The sequence below is a fragment of the Miniopterus schreibersii genome, assembly GCF_964146895.1.
Source record: "Miniopterus schreibersii genome assembly, chromosome: 3".
NCBI classification, from domain to species: domain Eukaryota; kingdom Metazoa; phylum Chordata; class Mammalia; order Chiroptera; family Miniopteridae; genus Miniopterus; species Miniopterus schreibersii.
Window position 1 is genome coordinate 75,157,681 of NC_138103.1, and position 24,356 is coordinate 75,182,036.

At 38.9% G+C, this 24,356-nt stretch overlaps 1 long non-coding RNA gene across 1 annotated transcript; it reads right to left on the minus strand.

The window, feature by feature from the left end:
• Nucleotides 1-846: 846 nt before the first annotated feature.
• Nucleotides 847-12,580, minus strand: LOC308554166. Its single transcript, XR_013998353.1, has 5 exons — nucleotides 12,415-12,580; nucleotides 11,808-12,021; nucleotides 9,744-9,833; nucleotides 3,258-3,308; nucleotides 847-2,308 (listed from the first exon to the last, which is right to left on the minus strand). It is a non-coding gene; the product is annotated as an uncharacterized lncRNA (long non-coding RNA).
• Nucleotides 12,581-24,356: the final 11,776 nt, after the last annotated feature.

Here is a 24,356-nt window from a genome sequence, read left to right on the forward strand (position 1 = left end):
AAAGGGTGTCTAGGACATCTCCTAGGTTTGAGATTGAAATAACTAAAAGTTAAATCCTAGGAGTAAAGAGTAAACTGGAACTAGACTAATTCTCAGAGAGACTGAAGCCCAGCTAGAATTTTCTGTCTTCTAAGGGATTAAGGTGATCCAATATTGCCAATGCCTTTAGCTGTCTTCTGGAAACAAACTCAAGTTTCTGCTGGAGTAAGAAGACCTCATCTTAAAACTCAAAGTATCTATACAAGCTTTCATATAAAATGACTGGCATTCAATCAAAGAAAACCAAATATAAAACAACATGATGAAAACCAAGAGAAATAACAGAAAACCGACAATATAGGGTGAAGATAATGAAGTCATCAAACACAGACTTTAAAATAATTATGCTTAATATATTCAAAGAAATAAAAGATGAAGACTTTTGTTAAATTTTTGGAAGGTATAAGAAAGAATAGAAAAAAACCTAAAATTTAAAAACAATAACTTATATTAAGGCCCCAATGAATAGATCTGACAAAGAGATTAAACACGATTGAAAGAGAATCAGTTGACTGGAAGATAGATCAGATAAAAACATCCTAAATGAAATAAGACAGAGAAAAGAAAAAAGAGGAATTTTTGTCCTGTTCTTTCTTGTAGTATTCTTTCTGTAAGAAATATAGAGAACACAGAAAGGGAGAAGGAAAACTGGGCAAAAGTAATATTTGAAGAAATAATGATTTAAGTTTTTCTAAAAATGATAAAATATGCCAAACTGCAGGTTCAAGTCATATCCTAAATCACAAGCAGGATAAACACACACATGTGTGTGCAGAGACACCCCCCCCCCACACACACACCCTTAGACACATCACAGTACAACTACAAAACATCAAGGACAAAGAGGCAGAGAAATAGAAAGAAAAATGGCAGACAGCCTTCAAAGAAACATCCAGTATAACAGGAGCACCTGAAGCTGAAAGACAATGAAATAATATTTTTAAAGTGAAAAAAGAAAATAAATTCCAACCTAGAATTCTATTCCCAGAAAAAGTAGTGCTCAAAAAGGAAGTAAAATAAATATATTTCCAGACAAAAACTAAGATTAATTAAAGGATGTTCATCAAGCAGAAGGATTATTTCGGGGAAATTCGGAGATGTAGAGAGGAATGAAGAGCAAAAAACATAAACTTGTGGGTAAACCAAGTCAATATTGATTACAGAAAACAATAGTAATAATGGGTTGTGGGGTTAAAAACATAGAAAAAAGTTAAAATACCTGACAATAATGGTAAATAAGTGGGGAGAGTAATAAGTGGAATTTGTGCTTTATTTTTTTATTCTCACCCAAGGATATGGGTTTTTATTGATTTTAGAGGGAGGAAGGGAGAGAGGAGAACACTGAGATTGTTTGCCTCCCGTATGTGTCCCGACCAGGCATCAAACCTGCAGCCTGCGGTGTATGGGATGATGTTCTGACCTACTGGGCACTGGGTCAGGGCTGGAATTTAAGTGTTTTAAAGTCTTTGAATTATCCAGGAAAAGATAAAATTACTAATTTATAATACTTTTGAACTTCGTACATCAAAGATACGCTATAATCTCTAGGCTACCACGACAAGAAAAGTAAGAGAATATCTGACTGAAAAGTGAATGGCAAGCAGACGCATCTTTAAAAAACTTAATATAAAGTACATCATGCTGTATATGTTTGAGATTCACTATTTCTGCTTATGATAAAATTGCTAAAAGTCATCCATACATTTTATCCATCTATCACTTAGGTATCTAATCGTCTGGTCTTCTAATTTTATCTTTTTTCTCCTACTTTCTTTCTCTGTCTTTTTATTTCATAAACGTTCTGGGATAATTCCTAAATTCTACCTTCTGTATCTATCTTCTACCTCATTTAAACCCCCTTCAGATTTGTTACCATAATTCTCATTCTCAAAAGTTTGCTTGTCTGTTCTCTGAATGTTTTATCTTTAACAGAGCACCATGTTCTTCTTTTGTGAATGTAACAGCTTCTCTTATTTTCTGAACATCTCGGTCATAGCAGAGGCTTTCCTTGACCTTCTGGTGTTCCCTGGCTGTTTGCTCAAACCACAAGTTATCCAGCAGAAAGGTGATTAGAAACTGTGCTTGTACATGTGGCTTGTTCACTGTAGTCTTCATTGTAGGGCCATTTAGCTGGACCTGTTCCTTGGGAGAGTCCCAGTGTCAAAATCTCAGTTCTTTTCTCTCTCCCAGAGAAGATCTCTGTTTTTCTTCCAGGTGAATGTGTGTTGACAGCCAACAGTCTGGGAGCTGAGAAGGGCAGGGGCTGCTGCTGTGCAAAGTGGGAAGGAATAAAGAGTAATTGCTTCATCAACACACTGTCAGTGCAGCCTTAGCCCCATCTTTCCCTGCATCTTCCAGAGACACCTGGGTCTGCGGGATTTTGCCATGTAAATTGGGTTTTTGTGGTTCTCCTCACTGACCATTTGGGGTTGCTTCCTCTAGGCTGCCCAATCAGTTCCTATATGCTTTTCAGCCTCCAAAATTTTGAGACTATTGACTTCCCTCTTATTCCCCCTCTTGTTTTAAGTGTGTGCCTTTAACTGGAAATCCCACTTCAGCTTTGCAAAGGATCGTCAGATCAATTCAACAAGCATGTGCCAAGCACCTTTCCTGTGCCAAGTTCACAGATCCATCACAGCACGAATGGGTTTGTGGGCTCTGGGCTATTACTAACTGCTGAACTGGAATGACAGGCGCTTCTCAAGTCTTTATTGTTCTGGTAACCGCTGGGCTACCTTCTCCAGCTCTGAGGGACCTGGTTTATTCTTTTCTCTCTAGGGAACCATTAATTCTTTTCTTCATCTTCTACTGACTGAAAGCATCTTTTTTCATCTTAAATTTCCTTTTAGATTCAAGTAACATAACCTACTTCTGAGTCTGTGTGTTCTCTCTACATAAAAATGTCTCCTTTGCCAATCTGGAATAAATAGAGAAGATTTTAAATTCTGTCTAGTAAGAAAAATTACCTACAATTTGTATTCTAGCTAAAAATGGATCATCTTCCCCGCTACTGGGCAGTGCCATGACTCTTCCTGTGACATAGGCCTGGTAATAGTGACTCAGAGCTATTATAGTTAATCACTTAATACATTAAAAGGTTATTATTTACTACAGCTCACCACATACTAGGAATTTTCATGTGTCTGAATTTCAACTCCACCAGTTATTAGCTATATGACTTTGGATGAATTACTTTTTTGTGCGCTTCATTTCCTCACCTGTAAAACCAGGAAAATATTGGCACCTCCTTCAAATGACAGTTTTTTCTTCTGCAAAAAGAACATAATAATAGTATCTACTCCAAAATATCATTCTGAAGATTAAATAGATGACTTAGCATAACACCAGGTGCATAGTAGGCACCATGTGCTATCTATTATCATTCTTATAATATTATAATTATTTCTATCCTCATCTTATTTAACAGATTCAGAAATAAAAGTTCAAAGAAGTTCATTTAATTTGTCCATGGCTGCAGAATTAGTTAACAACAGGGCTGGAATACAAACACTGGCAATTCTGATAATACTAACACCTTTTTTTAGAGTGTCAATATAGCATATGTCCACTTAAAAATGTAGTTCCTTTTAGTCTTATTAGGTATTTATTAATTGCCAATTATGTGCTAGACAACACGGAGTTTAAATGGAATAAAATAGACCCAGTTGGCGGGAACAATTTCACAGAGGATGAGAAGAGAACGTGGGAGGTGTCCATGCAATGGAGTGGCCTGGCACAGGCGTCAAAGCCTGGTGGGTGAGGAGGGCATCCATGTGGGTTGGGGGCTGGAAGACAGGGGGCAGCTGCAGCCCTGGGCAGGATGTCAGAGCCCAAGTGGGTTGAAGAGGGCATTTGCATGGGGAACAGGGAAGCACTGGCAAAGGGGGTTGGTTATTACATACAGGGGAATTAATCAAATAAGTAAATATATTAAAGATAATGGGAGACAGATTTCTTATTGTCAGAGAAGGGAATTACAGAGAGGCAAAAGAAGAAAACTGAAGTTGACTTTGTGGTGTTGGACTGGAATTGATGGTATTGGTACAAATTGTACATCTGTTCAAGAAATAGTAGTGTATAACCTTCCCATAAGAAAAATTCTAAGCCCATATGGCTTCAGAGTAAATTTTTCCAAACACTTAATGAATAATAACAATTCTATTCAAACTCTTCCAAAAATAGAATACTTCCCAACACATTGTACAAGTCCAGCATTACAACAATAACAAAAACCAAAGATATTACAATAAGAAAAAATTACAAACTACTATCCTTCATAAACATAGAAGCAAAAGTTCTAAACAAGATTTTAGCAAATCAGACCAAACAATATACTAAAAGGATAGTACATCATAAACAAGAGGGTTTATCCCAGTAATAAATGGTTGGTTGGCTTAACATTAGAAAATCAATGAAATTCATCATGTTAACAAACTAAAAAAGAAAACATATGATCATCTCAACAGATGCAGAAAAGACATTTGACAAAATCCAACCGAGATTCTGCTACCACCGTGTCAAGGGAGGCCTCTTAGAATCGCAGTTTTAGAGGGGGTAACATACACACAGCTGTTCATTCTGTTCTTGAAGATACACAGAAGTGGGACTCCACAGCTATTCCAGTTGCAGGCTGCTAGCCTACATTCTCACTTTCAAGGCCTCTTACCTAAATACATTATGCTATAGTTTAACTCAGTGTTTCACAAACTCTGTTCTTTAAAACACTAGAGTCCTTTAAAACATAAGGTTCTTCTTGTACCCTCAAGATGCACATTAACATATTAAAAGTTCTAACTCCAGGGACGAAACTATCTCCAAGATTTTTTCTTTCATGTGAATCTCAATCATTGCTGTCCTATCAGGGCAAATTATTCTATGTTTGCTACAATTTTATTTTGAACCACCCATCTATTATTGCTTATCTCTTGAATAATATTTATAGGGGTTCAGCAAATAGCATGACTAGTGCAGTCTGGGACAACCTCATGGAAGGGTAGATGTTCTTTACTCTGGCCTGCTGCCTGCTGGGAGAGCCTCATTAAACACTACTTTTATTATGCCACTCCTCTGCTTGAATACCTTTCCACACATGCCAGCTCTATACCAACATGGAAATTGGCACATTTTCTTAGTTACTATTCCACTGCTTTGATTTGAATATCTTTTAATTTCATAAAAGAATCTAAAACGTTTTTGTCCCAGACATATAAAAACAGTAAGCTGTCAAGAAAATATTTCAAAATCTCAAAGATATCAGTTAAAAAGATACTTTCACTGGACTTGTAGAAGCACTTTCAGGGGGATTCTCTCCAAATAGCAAGAAAAATCCATGCAGAAAAAGTGAAGTTTCTACTGGTGTTTGCTAACTGCTATGGTCTGAATGTTTTTGTGTCCCCCTCCCCCCCCAATTCATATTTTGAAATCTTAACCCCTAAGGTATTAGGAGGTGAAGCTTTTGGGAGGTGATTAGGTCATGTGGGTGGAAACTCATGAATGGGATTACTGCCCATATGAAAGAGACCCACCTTTCCACCATGTGAGATTAAGCAAAAAGAAATGAATCTATGAACCAGGAAGCAGGTCCTCACTAGACAAATCTGCCAGAGCCTTTGATCTTGGACTTTTCAGCCTCCAGAACTGTAAGAAATAAATTTCTTCTGTTTTCAACCACCCAGCTTATGGTATTTTGTTATAGTAGCCCGAACAGACTAAGACACTAACACAGTGTTTCTTTCTATAAGCACGGAAAACACATTAAAGGGAATTGTCTTGTGAGAGGTGAGTCTATAAAGAAGCTGGGCATCAAGTCATAAACCTACCACAGAAAAACAAAGTGGGAAACCCAGCAGAGCACTTTGCTTTTGTGTGTCCAGGGGATTAGTGACTTATTCTTTGTACAAAATACTGCACATCTTGGAAGCAAATAGTTTAAATAAGGTAGTAACATATTTAAGAGCATCTTTTGAAAGTTACAATCCCCAAGGAAGACAAACCATAAGAATCTTTTCATTGCAAAAAAGACTTCAAACACATTCATTACAGCAAAGGAGCAGAATCAACTGTGGTATGGATAGTATGCTGAATTCACAAGAAGCAGCGTTCTCGGCCAGCCTGATTCTGGATAAGTAATTTTTCAATTAAATTGCCTTTTCCTCAACACTTGAAATAGTTCTTGAATGAGCTGTAAAGTGTTCGTGTTAACTGCATTAGGCCAATGGTCGTTTTGTGTAAACAGGAACAAGACTTCAGCTAACCCAGAATATGACAAGCATTTTGAGTCTTCTGCTGAAGATTCAGAATGAAGCCCAATTAAACAGGAAGCTACTGAAATCAATTCACCATGACCTGGCCCTACCTGGGAAAATCAGGCCAAGCTTAAAATACAGGTGCTTTGAAGCACAGGACCATCTGAAGAGGTAAACTTGCATCTTAGTGTATTTCCTATTATGTCTTCCATTTCAAAAGGCAAACAAAAGGCCCAAATTGTAACCTAAAGAGACTTCAGAAATACACAAATATTAGCTGTGCTTAGGACATGTAAGACTATGGTAAAAAAAAAAATTTCGGAGAAAACAGATTATTACATTGGCTCATCCAAACTAGTACTTTCTATCTTTTAGGAAAGAGGCTTTCAAAACAGAAAATGTAAGTTAAGCTCATCTGCTCCTGCCCCCTTGTAAGGGACCTGCTCCTTGAAAATTATACCCTTTTGATACGAGTAATTTCACTCCAGAGGATACTTATTGAGGGAAGGCACATTTAGTGGGGACTTAACATCTTTCCAGCATTGCCATGGTCTTGTGAAGAACACAGAAGAAATGTAAGACATACTTTCCACCCTCTAAGGACATTTCATCCTGGTAATTTTAGAATTCTAGAAATAATGTCAGAGATAGTTTAAAAACTAAAATATTTTGCTTTCCTGATGAAAATATTTGCAGACATGAATCTTAAGCAAAGTTACAATCCTGGACAATCCACTTTTTACTCCCCTGGATGGAAATGGCCGTCTCTGTGTCTAGACAGCGCCTACTGCCTTAGAACAGCCACCACAACGGCTGTCCCCCTTCATCAGTCGGCTGGCTCACTAAACGTGCGTAAGGAAAAGACAGTCTCATTGCCCACTGTCACATCATGCGCGCCAAGGGACAGCGTAAGAATAGTCACAGCAACAGTATCCGTAGTAGGTGCAAACTATAAACCACCCAGACGTCCCGCACAGCAAGTGGATAAATGGTGGTGCATTTATGAGACAGAATGCTACAGAGCAATGAAAATGGGCAGCTGCAGCTACGTTCCGCATCGTGGGTAACAAATGGAAGCAGCAAGACTAGAGAGTACAGCAAGCGTGATTCCACTCATATAAAGTTCCCAGACAGCCCGCCCAGAGCTACACGCGTGCTTCTGGTGCACATGGTGCACGATCAAGCGGTACAACAAGCACGAAGCAATGACCTAAACAGCGAGGCCCGAGCTTCCCGGGGAAGAGCGCCAAGCGTGGAAAGGGCTGTATTTGGGAAGAGAGTCACTAGGCTTCTGACATGCTGCCCAAATTCTTTCCATTTTTTTTTTTTTTTACCATGGGTGGCAGTTACAAGTTACTTACAACTATTTGTAAAATGTACATGTTATGTTACCACTTTTAAAAATAAGTACATGATAAGTCACAGTAAGACATGTCTTAAAAACCCATAGGTTAGTATGCTATATGTTAAATTCATACATACATGTGTGTGTAACATTCACACTAAACCATATTGGCTGCAAGGAGGGAAAAAAAAGAAGAGTGGTCTATATTAGACTTCTCTCGTTTCTGTTCTTCTGTTGAGCACATATTAAGAGTTCAAAAGTATTTTAAAAAATGAAATAAGGGTTTAAGAGTACATCAAAATGTACGATTCCCTGTGATGAATGTCATTTGAGAGTTTGAGAGGCTTTTCTTTTTAATCCTTACCCGAAGATATTTCTCCATTGTTTTCGAGAGAGTGGAAGGGGGAGAGAGAGAGACCGAATGTGCCCTGACCCGGGCCAGGGATGGAGTCCGCAAGCCAGGCACTCGCCCTTGACTGGAATCAAACCTGAGACCCTCCGGGTCCTTGGGCTGATGCTCTAACCACTGAGCCAAACTGGCTTGAGTGAGAGTTTGAGAAACTTATGTGACTTTTGGCTGATGGTGGAATTGCAGTTACATATTCTCAGTCTCTCCTTTGTCATCAAGTTGTTGATATAACTATGCAGACACCATACTTGAGAAACACGGGGATCTCCTCTCCTTACAGCTGCGGCAGATGTACTTCCATCTTACACCTAATGGCCTGCCCCTAAGTTTCCTGCTTCCACCAGTAATGATGATTCTAATCTTTGAAAAAGTTGGCTTCTTTGAAAAACACACAACCACCCTGAAACTAACCTAGCTGTGTCCACCTAGAGTATAAATGATCTGACTTGAGTTAAGCCTTCATCAGTCTGTTTCTCTCCCTGCTCCTGAATTGGGTACTAGGTTACTGTGCTCCCCTTTCACCTGCTCTGGATTAAACCTACAACAATATCTCAATACTGGTGATATGATATCTGAGGAGCCTCTTTCAGCAATAATCCCAATACAAATCTTGGTAATAGACTGACGATAGCAAACTCTGATGCACCACACAAGAAAGAAACTGGGTTTACCACCTGCCAGAACAGATTTTCTAAAAGGAACACAGAAGAATCTGTTGCCACACCTTTATTCCTCCCTCTGTGAGCATCATTATTCTAAAGCTCCTGGGTAGGTCAAAAGTAATTTTACTTTTAAGAACACCTGAATCTGATCTGTGCTCTTAGAAGTTAAATTTCATTTTTCAAAATCAATACCACAAAGTAGTGTTCTGGTGGAAAGAATGTACAGGGCAATACAGTTCACTCTTGCATCTTCCACAGGTTTATCCAAGGCACAGCTTACTTCAAGCAAACCTTGATCCAAAGCTTGGTAAAATAACCATTGATACTTCCTAACTCATATGTGGTCAACATTCTGTTTATTTAATCTAACATCCAGAATCAAGGCCTTAAAGGCAAAATAATTATTTGCCTCTCTCTATCCTGGTGAAGATAAACACTGAAAGAAAGTAAGCATCTCTTTTGAGGCTGGGGCTTTATTTCATCCTGAGTTAATACTTCCTCTAATTGTTGTTTCTAAAAAAAGGTGACTAGGGATAAATTCTGCGAGGAAAGGAAAAATACAGAGATATAGAACAATCTTATAATGCGGTTGCATTCTTCCACTTCAGTAGTATCCACATTACAGCCCATCACTTGGCCCAAAAATACTATGGGTCAAAGGGTATTTCCCCAAATACTATCACCACATACTGTGAGAACATGATATAACAGAATTATAGATCATAACTGGTAACCTTGTTCCCCAACAGCACTGTTATAAATGGGGTGACACTGAATTAGAATTTCCCAAAATATCACTCACATTCAAATAAAAATTCTAAGACTTATTTCAAAGTCAAATCCCATTGTGCTGGGATTAGTTACCACTCGGCTTATGTGTACCACGGTTGCCCTCATTTATAAGGAAATAAAAGAGTGACATTCAGTACGTAACTTTTTTTTTTTTTATGGAGCAGAAGCAAATGTGTTCTAGGACAAAATGTAAACGTCATATATTTAAAAAGCATTCTAACAGAGGAGGGATAAAGATACTACCAACTTACATCTTCAAGTAACTTGAATTTAATCCCAGGCCTTCTGATTGCATGGCTCATGTGCTTTCAACACCACAGCTGTCCTTGGTTTCCTTAAATCTTCATATGAAAAAAAAAGTAATTTTAGTAACTAACTGCAATATCTCAGTCTTTTGGTTTTAATAAGACAAACATGCACTCTCATTTACTTCTACCACCCTTCTCGAATGAATATGTATAGAATAAAATCTGAGTGGAAAAACAGGCATTTTATTTTATTGTATCTCCTTTTATCCCCCCATACCATCTTCCACCTCCCCCCACTCCTATTCCCCCACAATCACCACAGGCATTTTCTAAGTAAACTCTTCCCTGAAGGTTTTCCTCTGACAAATATGAGGAATTAGACTGCAGCCACATGCCTTCTTTCCCCATGCTTCAGCAGCAGCCAGGGACCAAGGAGCGAGCTAACCAAAGCAAGGTTAGGATCCGGAGGCTGCACATAATAGTATAGGCCATTTTAAGTGAACACTAGATCAGAAATTCAGTGTAAATGGTTTCTAAATCAAATATGGCTTAGAATTAATTACTTATAGCAAGAAGATTACTTGTTAATTCATTAAAGTCAAGATCGCACTTATTCAGATACCTTCAACTATCCAGCAGCTTCACTTGCAATTTTATTTCCTTTCATCTCTCACGATATATATAGGTATATAACAAAATCATTATTTTATTGGGTTACACTATTAGCTTTAAATTTTTATAGGTCAGCATGGTGGTTATTTGTAAAAATGCTAAAATTATGATAAAGGATATCAACTATGTACATTCAGCCCCTATGAGTAAACAATTGTTATATTTAAAATCAAGCTTCCCTCAGTTTGTGGACAGCTAGTGATTGCTTATGTAAATAAGCAATGTGTTGTGTATATAAGGAAAATAAAATTTTAAATGCTTATCTTTGTGTCAAAGTGTGTCAAACTGTTTTTTTAAACAAAGCGAATGGACATTTCTCACTCTGAGTTGGATATTTTAAAGATGACTAAGTCAAAGAAGGAATTCTAAAACAATCATCCAAAGCATGACAAAAATGTCAGCCTGGTGGACCAGTTTCATAAAACTAACTGCATAAACCCCCAGTGTCTGAAATGGAATAGAAAAAAATCTGAGATGCTAAGTTTTCGCTGTCAGGAAAAATTACAAATAAAAATTACTTTAAAAAAAATTGCAAATCAACTATTTTGTAACCACCTATAGTCTTTGATAGTTAATTGTTACCTGTCAGTGATTAAATTCCTTCTCATTCTGTGCCCCTACTTAGGCTCAAAGTTGGCAAAATTGATGGAGAATCTGGATGGCAGAGAGCCTCCCACCAAGGGCAGGGCAGGAGTTGAAGAGGAGCCAGAGCTCTGCTCTCCTGCTGTTACGAAGTGACAGTTGTCTAAACCCGTGGTTCCCAAGCTTGTCTGCACGCTGGAATCAGCTGAGGAATCAAAACACTCATGTCCTACCCCCCAGAAAGTGATTTAATTTATCTGGGGGGTGGTTTGGGCTTTGGAATTTTAAAGAGATCTCCAGGTGTTTCTAATGTGTAGAGAAATTTAGAAACAACTAGTCTATACTATTTTACATTTTTATCTGATGTTTTTTTTTTACAAACTAGGTTCATGCCCATTTTAGCATACTTCCTATACCAGTCTCATGCCATTTTGGGAAATCTATGGAAGTACTACTTGTTCTGAAATATTCCCACAATTGTAAATCCAGAGGTAAACCAATACCCAAAAGCAAAAAGTACAACATAATTATTGTCAAAACAATAAAAGTAGGAAGAACAAGGGCATGAATAATCTGAATTTCATAAAATGTTTCATGACAGGAATTACCAGTGTATGAATGATTTTTCAAATCCATGCCCCAGAAACTTTATTGTTTGCCACCCTAAAAGCCCGTGAAAGAATTAGAGAACGCTGCCTACCATAATCTGGGTTTAAGCAACGCTCTGGATTTGTGTGACCTGTTCCAGCTTTCCCCTTTATCAGATGGAGCAGGGACAGCTGCTGGAATGAGGCATAAGGAATAGAGTCTTACACGTGAATAAAGCTGTAGAGATACCAGGTTCGTTAATGTTCTTGTTGGCAGGAATCAGAATGGCTTAGAGGCAGCCAAGTTGAATTACAGGTTTGATTTATTTAAGAGATACATGTTATGCAGACATCAGCATTTTTTTACACCAGCCTCAAGGTGGGCTTGTTGATGAGACAGTGCAATCCTTCCTTTCACAGTAAGAGTCAGCTGTATTTCCCTGTGGTGGGACGCAAGAAATAGTTTTAAAGGTTCAAACGTGTCAATTTATCAATAGCAAATAATGGGAATACTAGATATATTTGTACTTTAAAATAAAAAAGCACCCACAACACATGTATTTCAATCTATTATTGAAACTGGAAAGCACATACAAGTGTCAGGGAGTCACAATAGGAATGTGTGGCTTTGCTCTGATACACCAGTTAACATGCTTTGAATAGACTGAAGTACTGAGCTAAGTGCATTGCTCCTTTGAAATTAATACAATGACCAGATCATACGGAGGATATGTGGATGTCACCATCTGAACCCTCCCCACCTCATGACACAATGTAATCTGATGTCAGTTCAAAATTCTACTAATAGCTGGGCAAACCAAGGCATTACTCACCTAAATGTGAAGTGGGGCAAGGTATCTAAGGAGAAGCGCGTGGTGTGAGTGGAAAAAATAGTGGAAGGCAGCCGATGTGGTTCAATTTGAAGGTTTCTTTGGTTTAGTGAAATAGAATGCTTTCTAAAAGCCAATATAGCTAATTCTCAAGATCTCCCCAGTCTTCTTGAAGGCTGACTGCAAAATCACCAAAACACATGGAGACAAAACAGAAGCTATGTTTGCAATTATTTCCAAATATACGAAATCATCCACAAAGATGCGCTCTTTTGGCAAGTGACATGGTAATTTGTTTTTGTTTCTCGTGCCAAAGCAACCAGTTGTTTCTTCTGAGGCTTTAAACTTAGATCTGAAACTGAACTGTTCATTTCCCTCTGTCTCCTGCTTTTGCTGCTCCCACCGCTGCTGCCAAAGTTAGTTTAACACCCATATAATTGCCAAGCCTGAACCTGGGAGGCAATGTGGGATCCTCTCTTTGCATTTCAGTGCCTACCTCACAGTCCTAGCCCTACATTCCTCAATAGCAAATGAATCCTCCCTTCCCCTCCCCTCCCCTCCCCTCCCCTCCCCTCCCCTCCCCTCCCCTCCCCTCCCCTCCCCTCCCCTCCCCTCCCCTCCCCTCCCCTCCCCTCCCCTCCCCTCCTCTCTCCTGCCCTTCTGCCACCACCACAGGGCATGGCCTCATCCTAAGTTGTCTCTGGACCCTCATTCTGCGTTCTCTCAATACTCACCCTACCCTTCAGGAGTTTATTCCTTATTACTCAAATATGAACACATCTCCCTGCTTGTTCTCTAACGTTTGTACCTTTACTCTTGGAATTCCTTTGCCTGCAGCGTTTATCTCCCCATGTTCTTGCTGACTAGCTTTTACACTGAGTTTCAGATTTGGCCTAACATTTCCTGTCAAACCTTTTCTTACTTTATCAGGCTGAGTTAGGTGTCTCCTCTTCTGTGCTTCTTATATCATGTGTGTAACTCTCAGAGTGGTTGCCACATTGTTATCAGTGTGTTGACATGTTTGTCTTCTCTCCTGATCTAGGGATAAAGGGTGAGTTCTCTATACCTGGAGCTCAGAAGGGACTTAATAAATTTATTAATAAATCAGTAATTCTTCATCTACATTTTGGAATTGAAAAAATACTGAGGAACTTTTAAAAATACTGAGACCTGAACCTCATCCCAGGTCAATTCAAACTGAATTTCTGAGGGCAAAGCTCAGGCACTTGCACTTCTTGAAAACTCTCTATTGATTTGAACAGTTAGTGGTCAAAAACCACCGTGCTAAATCATTTATCTAGAAATGCTAGTTAAAGCTGTACAAAAAAAAAAAAAGTTTGAGGGTCTTTTGTTATTTTTTAGAATGAACACTGTATCAGTTATCTATGGCTGAGTAACAAATGACCCCTAAATTTAGCGGCTTAAAAGAACCAGTGCTTATTATCTCACTGTTAATCTGGGTCAGGAGTCTGGGCACAGCAGGGCTCAGGGTTTCTCACAAGCCTGTATTCATGGTGTTAGCAGAGGCTGCTTCATTTCAAGGCTGGACAGGGAAGAAGAGCTTGCACCAAGCTCACCCACATGGTTATGGGAAGAGTCAGTTCCTCACTGACTGTTGGCCAGAAGCCCTCCTCAGTTCCCCTGCCTGCCCACAGGGCAGCTCACAGCATGGCAACTGGCTTCCAGTAAAGTGAGAAAGAGAAGGTGAGCAACATGGAAGCCAGACTTTCCGCAGCCTCACCTTGGAAGTGACATCCGTCACTTCTGCCATATTGTACTCATCAAGAGCATGTTATGAGGTCTAGCCCAAATTCCATGGGAGGACACAACACAAGGGCATGGATCTGGGAAGTGGGTCTCACTGGGAACCACCTGAGAAGGTGCCTGCCACAGACACTTAATGATACTTAGCTAAAACATTAACCTGCCTTAAAGCTAAGAATCCCAACCAGGCTGTCCTGGCATTGGTTTCCTTGTAAAACTGATGCAACCTGCTTTGACAGAGATGAACTAGAAGTAAACTGACAGGTGTACCTTCTAATAATAAATTTATATTTTGTTTTATTTAGTTGTTTCATCTAACTATAGTTGCATTCACTTAAGGCCATTTGGACAAGATAATATCAAAGCAGGTCAGATTGCATAATTCTGGCCTCCACATGGCCTTATGAATTAGGTCAATGTGCTTTTCAGATTAAAAGTGCTCCTTTCTTTTCCCAAACATTTTCCCAGTTATACAACTTCACAGAAAACAGGCCAGTTTAAGGCTTTAATATAAAATTTGTTTTTAGTGAAGGGCAGGTTAACAGTAAATATAAAACTACAATACCAAAAAAAAAAAAAAAAAGGCAAGTTAATGTACTGACTTTATGTTGATGAAACCATTTTAAGTTTACCTCTCATTTTGGAGAAGCCAGTGAATACTGAACAACACTGAATACTGATCTCACTAACCAAAATTTAAGCCTTCCTCAAAGAGCCTATCAATACAAAAGGATTCATTCATCTTTGGACAGCTTACTCTTTAATGCTAAGATGGCAAGTTGAAATTGCAAAAAAATATTTAGCAAACTACACAAAGTATAAAAGCAAAAAGAAATCTTTGTTAAGGCACAAATGATTTGCATCCTTGAACGTGATGTTGATAGCATATTTACACGAAATCCTGAACTTTTATATTTTAGCTACAAAATGCCATCTCTCCATTTAGTCTGTGGTACAGAGAAAGTGCCAGCCTTCCAGACAGAGCACTGCGCTGATGGCACGTTTTCCTTGAATAATTTTCTAAATATTTGTTCAAAAATATTAGTAGCCTGTAAAGCCTAATGTGATTTTTAAAAGAATCTGATCCTAATGCAAGGTTATAAAAGATAAAACTGAGAAACTGTGCTTTAAGTGCTTTATGCATGGGCAGAAGTGGGAACAGTCTATTGTAATTTGCTTTTAAAATAATTTAAACAGCACCTTTGAGGGGAAATCTGCCCTTTCCTTCAGCTGAGGTGGCAATTCTTAGTGACGTGATTATACTCACAAAGGCCTGGAAGATAGAGCCATGATCAGCTATTCTTACCCAACATAAACAATTCTGTGTCAGCCACTATGAGTTACAGCAAACATGAGGAATGAAGCTAATGATCTGGACTGTTGAAGCTCTACAGCCCTTTAAACATTTATTCCCTGAACCACCCAGTTTCCAAAGTCTAGACATGCTTATTTGGGGCTTAAGTTTGAATTTATTAACCTAACTTAAAAGATGGCTCAGATGGCTGCAAAATTGAGAGACAGGTTGAAAACAGACAGGACACCTAAAAATCTGGTAAGTTTTCCTTTCACAGTAATATGAGCTAGCTATTCTAAAACAACCTTCCATGTATTTTAGCCTTGAGCAAATGAGTGAGCACACTGAGGATAATGGCAAGCAGGTTGCTTGCTGCTGAGGGTGTTACCAGGATGAAAAAGGGAAAACTAGGAAGCAGTGATAGACTGGAATTGAAGGTATAAACTCGTGGTTTTCAACAGGTATAGAAATCAATATAGATATGTACCTGTACCTGTCTGCTGAGAGGGACTGTAAGCAACAACACACCTGTAGCAATGAGGAAACCTAGCACTCAGCTCTTCGTTCCCAAATACCATTCTCCACAAAGAGAAAGCAGGGCTCTTTGAAAAAATGGCTGATTCCAGGGCTGGGAAAGGAAAGTACAGGATGAACTTGGAACGTGTGGTTGCACCAAAAAGTAAGCAAGGGCTCAAAGAATGATGACATGACACAGTGGGGCTCCTGACACGCAAAGGACACATTCTGGGGCTCCCATTGTCAAATCTGGGACAATTTTTTATCTACATAAACAAGGATAGTAATAGACTTCAAGGCTAAGAATCCTTAAGTCCACTTGTTATAAATAAATTAATGGGGGAGAAGGGAAAACACTCTTATTAGAATGTCAACTGAAAAATATAGGTAGAATGGAGTTACAAAATTAGCCACTCACTTGGATGGGGACAGGGAGGAGGGGCAGGTTTAAGTGTTACATGGTGAAGCATTCAGTCCCTACAGGGCCGTTATATTCCAAGAGCTGTTTCTCAGTAGGGCATACAACTACCTGCTGCAGATGCATGACCCGGCTCTAGAACCCCAGGCGCCTGTGGTGTGATTCTCCCTCTAGACTTGCCATAAAACTCCACATTGCATCTTTTCCCACCATGGACACCACTATGGTCTGCTGGATCAGAGTCCAAGTGTCAGTCAGGGATGCTTGCCCTGAACTGCTGCAGAGCCCTTTCCTGCTCTGGGCCCCATTAAAACTGGCAGCCTTCCATGTCACTTGGTATGTGAGAGCATTATTCCTAGTTGTAAAATGTGTTGCCACCAAAAGCAAAAGAGGCCTATAAAGTGCTCTACTTCCTTCTTTGTGGTAGGTGCTGCAAGAGGCAGCAATTTGTCTTTCACTTTGAAGGGGATATTCTGGCTCTCCCCTGACCAGTGGGTCACTAGAAACTTTACTGCAGTGGCCGGTCCCTGAATCTTCACAGTGCTTATCTCCCATCCTCTGGAGTGCATATATCTTACCAAGGTCCTCAGCATACTAGCAACTCTTCCTCACCCATCCAATCGGCATGATGGTGTAAATAAAATGGACCAGTGTGGTGTTCTAAGGGAGACTTAGGTGGTCTTTATGTCTTCATATTATATTATGACTGAGGATGGGGGAGTTAACATAGCCAGTTAAACCATAAAAATTATTTTTAGGGGACAGCCTTCTTTGCTGGGATTTAACCCAGTTATTGGCTTGGTAGCCAGGAAAGGCGGAAAGGGGCAGAATGAGGAAGGAGGGCTATTGCCTTGTGGGAAAGGAACTTCTGCAGCGTCTTCCAGCTCAGCAAACAAGCTAGTTTCCACTACAGACGGGCTACCTCTAGAAGCCCTAAGGGTCCAGAGGGACATCCATCCAGATTACTTCATCCCACGTTTAGGATCCTGGGTTTCCCCACCTTCACATTAACAGACCTGCCTTGGCTACACACTCAGTGCTCAGATGTCCCTGGAGCACCGTGACTCCAATTAGCGAGCTCTTCAGCCTACAGTTCAATTGAGTCTGTCCTTCCACTACAGGTGATAAAGACGTCATTAGAAGCTGCCACAGAGGCTCTCCAGCTCTCACACTTAGCTAGTAACTGCTCGTTAACAGCTCTGTTTCTCCTTTTCCTACTTCAGTGCTTCAGTACAACTCAGTAGCAGTCCGTAGTTGTCTTTGTAGGTATTTCTCCTCTCATATTTTTCAAATACCTGTATCCTCACACCTACCACAACTCCCTCCACTGGTACATTGTCCCAGGTCAACACTGGTGAAATCTTTACCAATTAATCTGCAGCCTTATGCCTGTGGGCAATGAGTGTCCCACCTGCCAACCAGGATGGCATCTTCAGACTGGGTAATGGATGAGCCTGTACCAAATCTCAATTTTACAATCCCAAAAGCAAAGATGGGATTAAATGTGTAAGATTTTTATTACAGGAAATATTTGTGAGAGAAAATGGGGAGGGTGCTGGGCAAGACTAGGTGGACTGTCACATCTGACCCCGAGAGAGAGGGGGGAAGGGGATTGGGTGGAAGTGCCCAAACCACCATGTAGTCTAAGGAAGGCTTTGCAAGGCAATGGAGGGAAGCCCCAGTTGGCCATCATAGGAGTCTTGTGTCTCCCCAAACCAGGCCTATCTTGGTATCTTTGTCACGTTTAGTCACGACTTGTGAAAGAAGCAAGGCCTTGGCACAAATGTAGTCATGGATTTCAGATCACAGCAGCTGGGGTCCTTGGTCAATTAAGCTCCTTGCTGTGAGGTGCATTTTCATAGCCACCTCAACATCTACCAAGAGGCAGAGCTGGAAATCAAACCAGGTACTTTGGTTCCAGAGACTATACTACAACCACCGCACCAAGAAGGCATCTCTTAGAGCTACAGAGGTCTGAAATAAATGGTCCTCTATCATGTGGAAGATTCACATGGCAGGTTGGCCAGACAAGTAAGAATCATTAGGCTCCTCTAATGAGTTTGTTCTTCATTCTGTAGACAATAAAGTGGGGGAAAGGGGCACATCAGATTAATGTATGAGTATATTCCATATGTGCCATATATACACATGAATAATTTATAGACCCATATGTAATTTTAGTTTCCTGTGGTATAAAAGGGTTTAGCAGCCCTAGCTGGTTTGGCTCAGTGGTTAGAGCATTGGCCCATGCACTGAGGGGTCCCGGGTTTGATTCTAGCCAAAGGCATGTACCTCGGTTGCAAGCTGGATCTCCGGCCCCGGATGGGGCTCATGCAAGAGGCAACCAATTGATGTGTCTCTCTCACATTGATGTTTCTCTCTCCATCTCCCTTCCACTCTCTCTGAAAGCAATGGAAAAAAATATCCTTGGGTGAGGATTTTAAAAAATAAATAAAACAGTTTAGCAGACTTGAAAACAGCTGCAACAAACAGTGATTCCAGGACTGCATGTATGGTAAGATGTATCCCTCTGCACATATGGTAAGACGGTCAAAAGGCACTAACAAAGCATTCATACTTTTTAGGATATAAAAATTTTGGGGGGGCAAATAGACTCAGACAAGTTAATTTTCCATCACCCTTTATAAATTTTTTAAAAAATATATATCTTTATTGATTTCAGAGAGAGGAAAGGAGAGGGAAAGAGAGAGATAGAAACATCAATGATGAGAGAGTCGTCATTGATTGGCTGCCTCCTGCACACCCCCGTCTGGGGATCGAGCCTGCAACCTGCGCATGTACCCTGACTGGGAATTGAACCTCCATCTCCTGGATCCTAGTTCAATGCTCAACTGCTGAGCCATGTCAGTTGGGCTCCATCACCCTTTATAAAATCTTACTATGGTATAAGGCGACCGAAAAGTCACTTAATTTTTACTATTTTATTATCAATATTGAAAATCCTTCTTGGGTATCTGCCTGAGACTCAAAAACATGTATTTGCAAAGCTATCTGCACCCCAATGTTCACGGCAGCGCTATTCACGGTGGCCAAGGCATGGAGACACCAAAATGTCCTTTGCAGAGGACTGGATACAGGAGATATGGTATATGTATACTATGGAATCTTACTCAGCCATAAGAAAAGAAGAGATACTGCCATTTGCAACAACATGGATGGACCTTGACAATATTATGCTAAGTGAATAAGTCAGTCAGAAAAAGCTAAGAAGCATATGATTTCACTCATAAGTGGAATACAAAACTGAAACTCATGGACACAGACAACAGTGTGGTGGCTACCAGAGGGGAGGGAGTGGTGGGTGGAGGGAGCCTAATATATGATGACGGAAGATGGTTTGACTTTGAGTGGTGGGCACACAGTGCAATATACAGATCTTTTCACATAGAATTGTACACTTGAAACCCATATGATCCTATTAACCAATGTCACTCCAATAAATTTAATTTAAAAAAGAAAAGGAAATTCTGTATCTTCTACTATTTTTATACAGAGGCATTCTTTCCACTTATGCTGTGTGTCAAATATGCTTTTAGAGGCTAAATGAGGAACTTAACTACTATTAATAACGTAATTCCCTGGGAATCTGAGTAAGCTCCCAACAATCAGCTTACAAATGAATTTGATAGAATACAGCCTTTTATAAAAAGGAGGCTATATGTTTATTCATTAACTAGTCAGTGTTGCAAAAAACAGGTATTATTAACTCTATTTTATGGACACAGGAACCTAGGCACAGAAATATAATGATTTCTTTGGTTCTACATAACAAGATCAAATATAAACCTAGAACTAGAGATTAAACCACATTCTCATACACCTATATTCATTAATATAAGTTGACAACTACAGTACAGTCCTACAATAGAATATTAAAATGAGATGAAAAGAATCTCAAGAGAATATTGGGCCAACTTTCTGTATGAAGGCAGTATTATTATCTGCTTATTTCAGAGAACAGAAAATTAGTTGATCAAGGTCAAATTTAAATATTAAGAAAAACTCCAAATTCTAAGCCTCCAGAAACTCACTATATGCATCACTATTACTTATTATATTTCAAGAGGACATATGTACATCAGAATGGAGTTTTTGGATTTCAGATGGTTTCACTTCCTGATTTAAAGCCTAAAAACATAAACTGTAAACTCAGCAAAAGCAATTTATGAATTTGGGACTGGGATATCTCTCTAAGTGATGGTTTAGGGAACTAAATTTATAGCCTGGCACCAGTGAATTTTTGTTCACTTTTCAAACCAGATTCCAGATATACACATTATACTCTGAGGGCCATTAAAGGCACAAGCTAGCTTTTAGGGTAGATTTTAGGATGCAATTCCAAACAGCGATCTCCTATATTCCCTAAATTCTGGATAATATAGTGAAAGAATTTTACTAGCAAATAACTATTTGTTACATATCAAAAGTCTTTGCAAAGTTCTGAGTTTCAAACAATCTACAGAGAAACTGTACTATGACTACTTCACCAAGAACTTGCAGTCTTACCACATGAACATATATGATAGTGACAGCTATGGGATACTATCCTGGGAAACACACTTGAAAGGAGATGCCAGCAGGCAGGTCAGGATGGGTGTTAAACGTGACTTCAAGTTTGGCTCCTGAGCTTCCCGACAGTCAAATCAAAGGCAAAATTCTATCAAACAAAAAGTGGCTTCCATACCCGAAACCATAAATGTCCTAGAAGAAAACTCCCTGACACTGCTCTTATTTTTTGGATCTATCTCCTTGGGCAAGGGAATAAAAGAAAAAATTAAACAAATGGGACTACATCAAACTAAAACGTTTTTGCACAGCAAAGGAAATCATCAACAGTATGAGAAGACAACATACCAAATGGAAGAAGTCACCAATAATACATCTGATAAGGGGTTAATATCCAAAATACACAGAAAACTCATACAACTTAACACCAAAACAACCAACCAACCTGGTTAAAAACATAAGCAGACGACTTGAATAGACATTTTTCCAAAGAAGACATACAGATGGCTAATAGACATATGAAAAAGATGTTCAAGACCACTAATCATCAGAGAAATGCAAAATTAAAACCTCAATGAGATCACCTCACACCTGTCATCAGAATGGGTATCATCAGTAAGTCAACAAAAAACAAATGTTGGCGAAGATATGGAGAAAAGGGAACCCTTGGGCACTGTTGGCAGGATTGCAAGTCGGTGCAGCCAGTATGGAGTGGAATATGAAAGTTCCTCAAAAAATTAAAAATAGAACTACCATATATAATCCAGCAATCTAGGTATTTATCTGAAGAAATCTAAAGTACTAATTTGAAAACCTAAAACACTATGTTCACTGCAGCATTATTTAAAATAGCCAAGATAAGGAAGCAATCCCAAGGGCCCATCAATAGACAAGTGAATAAAAAAGCAGTGGTACATTTACACAATGCAATACTACTTGGTCATAAAAGAGTGAAATCTTACCATTTGCAACAACATGGATGGACACAGAGGGTATTATGCTGAGTAAAGTATATCAGACAAAAAAGGCAAATACCATATGATTTCACATAACCAAAAAAACAGAAACAAACTCATAGATACAGAGAACAAAGTGATGGCTGTCAGATGGAGAAAGGTTGGAGGGATGAGTGAAAAAGGTAAAAGGGATTAAGAAGTACAAATTGCCAGTTATAAAAATAGTCACAGGAATATAAAGTACAGCATAGGAAATAAAGTTAATAACACTGTAATAACTATGTATGGTGTGAGATAGGTACTAGATTTAATCAGGGTGATCACTTTGCAAAGTATATAAATGTCTAATCACTATATTGTACACAGAAAACGAATACAATATTTTATGTCAACACTAATTGAAATATAAATTTAAAAATTAAATTTAAAAAATTTTAAGTAGCTTCCAAAACTTTTTTAGAATCACACGCTAGCCTATCTTAACTGGGATTTTATATAAAGAGCACTGTATAATACAAAGGAAAATGTTCTTGGTAATACAGTAAATATGGTTAACATGTTTTATATGGTTACTTCCAATAGCTTGCTTAGGTGAAGGACACTGGTGTCAAATTAAAATGCTCCTTAGTGAAGGTGATGCTGCTCGGGGCTGCTTTTGCAATACATATTGCTTTTACACTGAAGAATTCTTATACAGGCTAGGGCAAAAGTAGGTTTACAGTTGTGAGTATGCAAAACACAGAGTTTATTCTTGTATAATTATTTATTAATTAGTATATTATTTGCCATATGAACAACTGTAAACCTACTTTTGCCAAACCCTGTATATGGATTAGTTTTTCCAATTGGAAAGCAATTCTTATTCAATTGTTAGGAGACCCCAGGACAGAAATAAAAGGTGACCTGACATGGCTAATATAATTACATCATTTAGAGTCAGGCCTAATAATTGAAACTCTAGATTCAGCAGGAAAGCTTAGTGTTTCTTACAACTTCAACAGGACTGCAAACCAAGGCTTCAGAAGAATTTGCTAAAAGTTTACCCCCTTAAAAGGGTGCCCTTCTAACTATAGAGAATTAGTTTGCTGCAAGTCCATGTATAGTACATTCTGGAGATATAGAATTATAAAGGTAAACAGTTTCAGTGTTAAAAAGCAGAAACACCCAATTTTCAGTATTATGTGAAAAAAATGCTATAAACTACTCAAAGCTGCAACATATAACCACCTGTATTGACTGTGCTCAAACGCACTGAAATGTTTCTGAAGTGCATGGAAAAAGCCAGGGAATAATCGAGAGAAACATCTGCTGTCTAGTTTCAGTATTTCTCTTGCAATCTGCATTGGGAATCATAAAGCTGGAAATATCTAGATAAGGCATCTAGCCTGCATATACACCACAGCCCATTTTCAAAGATCTCTGTCTAGATCTCTACTATAGTTTGTTCGAATTTTATTTCTCAGCACCTACAGTCTAGGACTTAATTCCCTTTATCTTATCAATGAAGATGATGACTCACTCATTCCTAGTACACACTTTTACATACTTGGAAATCTTCAAGCAACTAGTCTTCTTTCATTAACAGGATAACCACAATTATTTTTACCTTTCCCCAAACATCTTATTTGCTAATCTTTTGACCTCTTCTTACTGGGGCATTCCTATTACTTTCCAAATCTGTTGCAACAGTTTGGTATTTATTTATTTCCCTCATCGGAAAACATTTTTCCCATTGCTTTTCAGAGAGAGTGGAGTGGGGAGGGGAAAGGGGAGGGAGAGAGAAGCATCGATGTGAGAGACACACATCAATTGGTTGTCTCCAGAACACACCCCAAACACAGCAGGGGGCGGGGACTGAGCTTGCAACTGAGGTAAGTGATACTTAACTAAAATTGAACCTGGGAGCCTTCAGTCCTCAGGCCGATGCTCTAACCACTGAGCAGAACCAGCTAGGGCAACAGTTTGGTACTTTAATGTGAGCTTCACAACATCCCAGGATTTAGATTATTTCATGATTTGTCACACACTAACAGTTTTATTCGTAAGTAGCAGTGTTATAACTTGGACTCAATTATTCAAAACAATATTCTTGGTTCTCGGGTAACTGATCTCATATAACTTACAATCTAGTGGGAAAAACAGACATAAACCAGTAAACAAACATCAAATTGAGGTATTGTGAAAAAAATAAGTGATGGGGTAGATAGGGCTTTTGTGAGCAGGAAGGAAGGCAGTAGCCCTGCAAAAGTATGACACTAATGTTATAAGCAATTTTTGGCTAAAGTAGGTATAACTAGTTATCCTGCTATATATTTATATGCATTCCTTCTGAATTAGATAACCTTGCACTGCTCCCAACTGAATCTTCTTATTTTGAAGACTAATTCTATCTTTTAAAAGTATTTCATTACCTCCTTAATTGGTATATCCTATAAGTTTTTAAGATGTATGCTTTCTAATTTGAACAAGT